Consider the following 9,860-nt stretch of genomic DNA (forward strand, 5'->3'; position numbering starts at 1 on the left):
GTGTGTCCTGAGTGTGAGTCTTAAAGAATACTCTACAGCTATCAACAAGTGTAAAGCAGATTAATATCTGCTAATACGAAACAACATCCAGTATATATTGTTAAGGGAGTAAACTCAAGCATGTGGATACTACACTACTAACTGAATAATAGAGTTATATATGCATACATTCTTCATCAAGAAGGACATAAAACAAACAGTAAGATTAGATTCCTCAGGGAAGTGGTTAAGTGTGGGGTAGGTTTGTTTTTCAACTGAATTTTTATTATACAGAATATTTAAGCAATCAGTTGGGAGCTGGAAGTACTTCCTTAAGCCAGAGTGACCTTCCATCAGCGAGATCTGTTCTCCCCAAATGGGGAAGAGCAAAAACCTGAGGAAAGACATGACCTTGGGGCAGAAGAAGAGAATTCTGTGAAGGATTCTGAGAAGATGTTCCCCAGATCAACATTCAAGACTTCCTCCTATTACTTCCCTCCTGTGTAAACTTATCCCTTTCACTTATTAGCACAAAGAATGAAAACCGGAACCTACGTAAAGGTAACAAGAAACAAACCTACCAAATGATAAGCAGATTTAGAAAAACTATTCAGAAAGAGAATCACTTCAGAGAAGAGAATCATATTTCAAATATTAACACTATTTTCAAAGAAAGAGAACTTAGGTGTATTGGGGAGAGACAGAGAGAAAAGAGAAGAAATCAGAGAATCAAAAATTAGAGTATGAAACAGTAAAAAGAAAGAAAATATGAATTGAAGTAGCTTTGGAAGAAATTTAGATAACGATAAAAGCACAGGAATGAAAATCACATTACAGGTGGCAAGAATAGATAACAGTGAAAACACAGGGATAGGAAGGTAGAGATAGAGCTTAAAAAATTCATATAAAAATAAATGAAAAAGAAATTTAAAAATAAAAGATTAGATAGTAGATTGGCTTCAGAGAGAAGTGAAGTACTTGGGGTTTGTCATGTGCATAACTGATTTTCCTAAAGTGGAAGACAGAACAAATATTCAAAGATAACAAAAAGAAAACTTTTCTGACATAAAAGACATAAAGCCATTGATTAAGATCTGCAGAAAATAGAATTTTTGTTCAAGGAAAATACAGTCTCAAATTTGAGCCATATCTCAGTAGAGATCCATAAGTTCAAGAATTGAAAAAAGAATCCTATGGGCATTCAGGAATTAAAAGCATGTTCCCCCAAAGGAGAAAATGGCTGACCTCAGCCCTTTCTGTACTAACATTCAATGCCAGTAATTGGTAGAACAATATCTACAGAATTCTGATAAGAAAAATGTATGGCCCAAGAAACATATGCCTTATATCTAAAGGCAGCAGACAGTTTTAATAATGCAAAAAATCTGGTAAGAGAGCAAGTATGAGCCCTTCTTTTTTCTTTTAGTATAATTTATTGTCAAATTGGTTTCCATACAACACCCAGTGCTCATCCCAACAAGTGCCCTCCTCAATGCCCATCACCCACTTTCCCCTTCTCCCTCACCCCCCATCAACCCTTAGTTTGTTCTCAGTATTTAAGAGTCTCTTATGGTTTGCCTCTCTCTCTCTCTCTCTCTCTCTCTCTCTCTGTAACTTTTTTCCCCCTTCCCCTCCCCCATGGTCTTCTGTTAAGTTTCTCAAGATCCACATATGAGTGAAAATATATGATATCTGTCTTTCTCTGACTGACTTATTTTACTTAGCATAATACCCTCCAGTTCCATCCACATTGCTGCAAATGGCCAGATTTCATTCTTTCTCATTGCCAAGTAGTATTCCATTGTATATATAAACCACATCTTCTTTACCCATTCGTCAGTTGATGGACATGCACACTTTCAGATCGCAAAGCTATGAAACTTTAAATCAACCACAAGAAAAAGTCTGGAAAACCTCCAAAAGAATGGAGGTTAAAGAACACCCTACTAGGGGCGCCTGGGTGGCGCAGTCGGTTAAGCGTCTGACTTCAGCCAGGTCACGATCTCGCGGTCCGTGAGTTCGAGCCCCGCGTCAGGCTCTGGGCTGATGGCTCGGAGCCTGGAGCCTGTTTCCGATTCTGTGTCTCCCTCTCTCTCTGCCCCTCCCCCGTTCATGCTCTGTCTCTCTCTGTCCCAAAAATAAATTTTAAAAAAACGTTGAAAAAAAAATTAAAAAAAAAAAAAAAGAACACCCTACTAAAGAATGAATGGGTCAACCAGGCAATTAGAGAAGAAATTTAAAAATATATGCAAACAAATGAAAATGAAAATACAACACTCCAAACCCTTAGGGATGCAGCAAAGGCAGTCATAAGAGGAAAATACATTGCAATCCAGGCCAATCTCAAGAAACAAGAAAAATCCCAAATATAAAATCTAACAGCACACCTAAAGGACCTAGAAGCAGAACAGCAAAGATACCCCGAACCCAGCAAAAGAAGAGAAATAATAAAGATCAGAGCAGAAATGAACAATATAGAATCCAAAACACAAAAAACAAAAACAGAACAGATCACTGAAACCAAGAGTTGGTTTTTTTGAAAAAATAAACAAAATTGATAAACCTCTAGCCAGGATTCTCAAAAAGAAAAGAGGACCCAAATAGATAAAATCATGGATGAAAATGGATTTATTACAACCAATCCCTCAGAAATACAAGCAAGGGGGCGCCTGGGTGGCGCAGTCGGTTAAGCGTCTGACTTCAGCCAGGTCACGATCTTGCGGTCTGTGAGTTCGAGCCCCGCGTCGGGCTCTGGGCTGATGGCTCGGAGCCTGTTTCCGATTCTGTGTCTCCCTCTCTCTCTGCCCCTCCCCCGTTCATGCTCTGTCTCTCTCTGTCCCAAAAATAAATAAAAAACGTTGAAAAAAAAAATTTTTTAAAAAGAAATACAAGCAAGTATCAGGGAATACTATGAAAAATTATATGGCAACAAAATGGAAAACCTGGAAGAAATGTACAAATTCCTAAACATCTACACACTGACAAAACTCAAATGGGAAGAAATAGAAAATTTGAACAGACCCATAACTAATGAAGAAATGGAATCAGTTATCAAAAATCTCCCAACAAATAAGAGTCCAGGAACAGATGGCTTCCCTGGAGAATTCTACCAGACATTTAAAGTAGACATATTACCTATCCTTCTCAAGTTGTTCCAAAAAATAGAAAGGGAAGAAAAACTTCCAGACTCATTCTATGAAGCCAGCATTACTTTGATTCCTAAACCAGACAGAGACCCACCTAAAAAAGAGAACTACAGGCCAATATCCCTGATGAATATGGATGCAAAAATTCTCAACAAGATACTAACAAATCGAATTCAACAGCATATAAAAAGAATTATTCACCATGATCAAGTGGGATTCATTCCTGGGCTGCAGGGCTGGTTCAATATTTGCAAATCAATCAATGTGATACATCACATTAATAAAAGAAAAGATAAGAACTATATGATCCTGTCAATCGATGCAGAAAAAGCATTTGACAAAATTCAGCATCCTTTCTTAATAAAAACCCTCGAGAAAGTCAGGAGAGAAGGAAAATACTTAAACATCATAAAAGCCATTTATGAAAAGCCCACAGCTAATATAATCTTCAATGGGGAAAAACTGAGAGCTTTCCCCCTGAGATCAGGAGCACGACAGGGATGTCCACTCTCACCACTGTTGTTTAACATAGTGTTGGAAGCCCTAGAATCAGCAATCAATCAACAAAATGAAATCAAAGGCATCAAAATTGGCAAAGATGAAGTCAAGTATGAGCCCTTCTTAAAAAAGAAAAGACATAATGGCAAAATCCAGCCAACCCACAGATGTGTAAAAAATATTTGCAGTCATGTCATGAACAGAAAAGCCATGGATGGAAGGACTGTCAGTTACCACTGACTATTTAATTATTTTTCCAGAACTCAGTGCTGTATAAGTTATAAATCTAGGAAATAGTGAAAGATTATAAAAAGTAAGATGAGGAGAAGAAGCTAGAAGGAAGTATGAAAAATATATTTCCCTCTTCTTTCTTGATGAGGTAAAAACTGTCAAACATTAATAAAACAAGAAATAGAGCTTTAAATATATCAAAGCTAAAATATTATTATTAGAAGTAGGAGAAGACAAAGCAAAACAAAGAACGTACAGAACAAATGGCCCCCCCAAAAAAACCCAAATTTAAGGCAACAATATAAACAGAAAATATAGATATACTATAACCAAATAAATAGTGGAATAAAATTAAGTGCAACAAATATATGTTATAAAAATAAATGTAAATGAGATAAATCTATATAATAAAAGAAAAGACTATCAGCCTGGATTAGCAGAACTCCTTTACTTCTGATGCTAATAGTGAAAAACTAAGGGGCTTGGATACAAAATATATGATATACTCATATAACAGAATATTTGACAGTCATTGAGAAAGAATCGGATATGTAAGAAATGATGTGGAAAGAAGTCCAATATAAATCAATAGAAAAGTATTAAAAGAATAATGCATAATGCTATTCCATTTGCATTTGGCAAAGAATATATGTTATAAAAATACATATTTATACATTTGCCTACATGTATATGGTATACATAAGCATTTGCCTATGTGCGTATGTTCAATATTATAGCAATGGAGGAGTCCAACCCATGGGAGGAATATTTTATCTTGGACATTGTTTAGAATTGCTAGTGCATGGTGCTAATAAAAATAGACTGACTTCAAGCTTTCACTTTTTGCAGATGACATGATATTATACATGGAAAATCTGATAGACTCCACCAGAAGTCTACTAGAACTGATGCATGAATTCAGCAGTCGCAGGATACAAAATCAATGTACAGGTATCAGTTGCATTCTTATACACTAATAATGAAGCAACAGAAAGACAAATAAAGAAATTGATCCCATTCTCAATTGCACCAAGAAGCATAAAATACCTGGGAATAAATCTAACAAAAGATGTACAAGATCTGTATGCTGAAAACTATAGAAAGCTTATGAAGGAAATTGAAGAAGATATAAAGAAATGGAAAAACATTCCGTGCTCATGGGTTGGAAGAATAAATATTGTTAAAATGTCAATACCACCCAAAGCTATCTACACATTCAATGCAATCCCAATCAAAATTGCACCAGCATTCTTCTTGAAGCTAGAACAAGCAATCCTAAAATTCATATGGAACCACAAAAGGCCCCAAATAGCCAAAGTAATTTTGAAGAAGAAGACCAAAGCAGGAGGCAACACAATCCCAGACTTTAGCCTCTACTACAAAGTTGTAATCATCAAGACAGCACAAAACAGACACACAGACCAATGGAATAGAATAGAAACCCCAGAACTAGACCCACAAAAGTATGGCCAACTCATCTTTGACAGAGCAGGAAAGAATATCCAATGGAAAAAAGACAGTCTCTTTAACAAATGGTGCTGGGAGAACTGGACAGCAACATGCAGAAGATTGAAACTAGACCACTTTCTCACACCATTCACAAAAGTAAACTCAAAATGGATAAAGGACCTGAATGTGAGACAGGAAACCATCAAAACCCTAGAGGAGAAAGCAGGAAAAGACATCTCTGACCTCAGCCGCAGCAATTTCTTACTTGACACATCCCCAAAGGCAAGGGAATTAAAAGCAAAAATGAACTCTTGGGACCTCATGAAGATAAAAATCTTCTGCACAGCAAAGGAAACAATCAACAAAACTAAAAGGCAACAAACAGAATGGGAAAAGATATTTGCAAATGACAATTCGGACAAAAGGCTAGTATCCAAAATCTATAAAGAGTTCACCAAACTCCACACCCGAAAAACAAATAATCCAGTGAAGAAATGGGCAGAAAACATGAATAGACACTTCTCTCAAGAAGACATCCAGATGGCCAACGGGCACACGAGAAGATGCTCAACATCGCTCCTCATCAGGGAAATACAAATCAAAACCATACTCAGATATCACCTCATGCCAGTCAGAGTGGCCAAAATGAAGAAATCAGGAGACTATAGATGCTGGAGAGGATGTGGAGAAACAGGAACCCTCTTGCACTGTTGGTGGGAATGCAAACTGGTGCAGCCGCTCTGGAAAACAGTGTGAAGGTTCCTCAAAAACTTAAAAATAGACCTACCCTATGACCCAGGAGTAGCACTGCTAGGAATTTACCCAAGGGATACAGGAGTACTGATGCATAGGGGCACTTGTACCCCAATGTTTACAGCAGCACTCTCAACAATAGCCAAATTGTGGGAAAAGCCTAAATGTCCATCAACTGATGAATGGATAAAGAAATTGTGGTTTATGTACACAATGGAGTACTACGTGGCAATGAGAAAGAATGAAATATGGCCCTTTGTAGCAACGTGGATGGAACTGGAGAGTGTGATGCTAAGTGAAATAAGCCATACAGAGAAAGACAGATACCATATGGTTTCACTCTTATGTGGATCCTGAGAAACTTAACAGAAACCCATGGGGGAGGGGAAGGAAAAAAAAGAAAAAAAAGAGGTTAGAGTGGGAGAGAGAGCCAAAGCATAAGAGACTCTTAAAAACTGAGAACAAACTGAGGGTTGATGGGGGGGATGGGAGGGAGGGAAGGGTGGGTGATGGGCATTGAAGAGGGCATCTTTTGGGATGAGCACTGGGTGTTGTATGGAAACTAATTTGACAATAAATTTCATATAATAAAAAAAATAGACTGACTTAGATTTCATTATTTTTTACAACCCCTTCTAACAGTGCACCTCCTTATCACCTGCACCTGGAGTGCACCATTCCAATCTCCTTGCCTTGGTATGTCAGTATGTGTGTGTAAGGTGTCTGGAAGGAAAGATAATGTGTGTCTCTGTGTGTCCATGTGTTTGTACATATTTAGTTGCTAGAATGATACACAACACACAGTTAATAGTGATTATGCCTAGGAGTAGAATTGGAAGATGGATGAAGAACAAACAACTTATAAACTTTTCTGTACCAGAGGATAATATTTAAATGAGAATATATTTTTTTTATACTATAGTTGTCATCAATAATAAAAAGAAAAGAGTAAAAAAGTGCTGTACCTGGAAAAAAGTAGTCAATGTACTTGCATGCTCAATTTAGTTTGATGTCCCTGCCAGATACAGCAAAACTGAATACACCTTGCATTATATAGTGCTTCCATCAAATAAAAGAAAACATACTAGTTCACCCATGTTTCAATACCCAGCTCAGTGCCTGGCACACAATTGACATTCGATAAAGATTTGTTGAGAGAATTAAAAAACTAACCAGATCAATATCTCCTAGCAATGAATTTCAGAAATGCATCATATAATGAGTGACACTTTCAAAAACAGACATGCAGAAGATACTAAAACAATGGCATAATGACCCTTTGCTGTATCAACTCTTGGGACTTTCAAAAGCTTAACACCTCAGTCTTTACTCCTGTGAGACCTTTCTTTAGGGAGCTCAAAAGCATTGGTGTGCTGTTTCTTAGAAGCCTGAATTAATATACAGATCGTGCTGAGAGGATGTAGTGAAAGTGATGTGGAGCACGTCCCTCAGACTGTCTCTTTCAAGTGACAGATGTGTCAAATGGCCTTTAGCAATCACTAGGTTGCAGACAACTTTCAGTTGAGTCTTTCCTAAGTGTTATGATATGCCATTTGTTGTTTCTGTTGTTTAAACAGTCATCCATTCTCTCCTGATGGCAGAGTCAATGTTGCATTTATCTGTTTAAGGACTAATTTACTCATTCCTATGGTAGAAATAAAGCTGGTTCTTTTTCTTCTACATTAATGGGAGTTTGAACAAAGAGCCAGATTCACAGTATGGATAAAACCCAAGACAGATTTTCTTCTGTCTCTCTATCTCCCCAGACCGAGTGGGGAGGAACAGGAAGGGTCCCTAGATAAAGTGGAGAGTCCAGAGTTATAATTTCCCACCACTCTAGGCAGAATTACATTCATACAAATTCTAGAAAGGGGCAGTGGTGCCATTCCAACATTTTACAGCATTCCAGAAGGTGAAAGCAGTGGCAGGGATCCATTGCTGTTCTCATTCCTCAGGCTGATCCTGGGGGACAGGCACTGGACTTCTCAAACAGCACCAGCTGGGTTTGGTCCTGACTCTTGCTTAGTGACACTTTCAAATTCAGGCTTACAAAACATACATACAGCTAGAAGACAATGACACAGTAAAATGCCCATAGCAGCACTGACACTTCAACTCAAACTGTAGTATTCCAATCAATGTGCATCAACCAGCTTATAGCTAAGGCTACACACTTTTCCTGCTCTACAGAACAGAATGGTGACAAAAGAATGTCTCATCACACAGTGACATTTTCTTGGAGGGACCTGGGCCTTAGGGGAGATTATTCCAGGGGCCCCTACCATAATAATTTCCCATTGTGGATATTTGTGGCCTTAATATGTATTTTGATATAGAATGGAGGCTGGCCACAGAGGTGATGGCAGAAAGAACCAACATTTCTGTCCCAAAATAGAACTTGAAATCTACTCATGCATTTGGAAACATCCTCACCTTTTATGGACCTGTCTCAATGCCACTTTCTGTAGACAGGCCTCCCCATTATCCCTTCTTCCTGTTCCCCATTCAGGGATTGCAGAGTGCTCCAGACTAGAGATTTCAGGATGTGACTAGAGAATACTAGAGAATGAGGTCACAGGATGTTCCAAGTCTACCCATCAGTGGTTTCTCTACACATGGTAGATATTAATGAGCACAAGGAAGTCTGGCCATCCAGTCAGTTCTCTCTCTTTTCTTCTCTGTACTCTCATCTGCTTCATTTTCTATCCTCTGATGTGGCTTATGGGTAATCAAGTGGTTTAGGTTTCAGAGGAGGGAGAAGTTCCCCCTTAGACCTCCAGCCTAGTCAAGACTTCTTATCTGAGGTTTCTGGCATGACACCAAATCATAGTAAATGGGACTTTGCATTCCTTCGCCATTGTGTTCTCTAACTTTACAGGGAAAACAGGTTGCTTAAAAGTGGGACTATGAGTGACCCAACCATAGTACCTCACATGGCTCCATGCGCGTAATAAGTGCTCGAATACTTGTTGAATTAAGGGAGTTTGAAGTCTAGTCATTTGTGAAAACTCAAAGTGACCTTGGTTTCTACAATGATAAAGCATCAGGAGGAGTTGCATCAAGGAGAATCCTCCAGAAGTCCTATCTTGAGTGCAGGTGAATCAATTGGATAGAATGGATTCTGGTGCGGTAAAAGGAATTCTAGTCACTGAAAGCTTCTCTATGTCTGTGTTTTACAAAGTATGCTTGGTATATATGTGCTTATAGGTGTGTATGAGGATTTAATTTGTATACAAGCAAATATTTTATTATAGCTATTCTGGATTTATTCAATGCTAATTCGGAATAATGTAAGTAATATAATTAACATGTGATTTCGGAGATGCCATTGATTAGGACCGGATTAAGGTGAGCATTTATGTTGTAATTGTTTGAGTTGATTCCAAGCAAAAGTTCAGTAAATAATAGTCTGGGTGACATGAAGTCAAAATAAGAGAGATGGGCATAAGACTGAAGTTAGAGAAACATCACCCATATCCTTCTCGGTCCAGAATAGGTATATGCTGCCTTGGAAGACCTGGCCAAAAGCAGAAGGATGGAGACCTATTATAGTCAATAAACACACTAGCATATACACTGAAGGGACTTTTAAAAATCACCAACGTTCAGGGGCGCCTGGGTGGCGCAGTCGGTTAAGCGTCCGACTTCAGCCAGGTCACGATCTCGCGGTCCGTGAGTTCGAGCCCCGCGTCAGGCTCCGGGCTGATGGCTCGGAGCCTGGAGCCTGTTTCCGATTCTGTGTCTCCCTCTCTCTCTGCCTCTCCCCCGTTCATGCTCTGTCTCTCTCTGTCCCAAAAATAAATA

Source organism: Neofelis nebulosa, chromosome 1 (genome assembly GCF_028018385.1).
Source record: "Neofelis nebulosa isolate mNeoNeb1 chromosome 1, mNeoNeb1.pri, whole genome shotgun sequence".
NCBI lineage: Eukaryota > Metazoa > Chordata > Mammalia > Carnivora > Felidae > Neofelis > Neofelis nebulosa.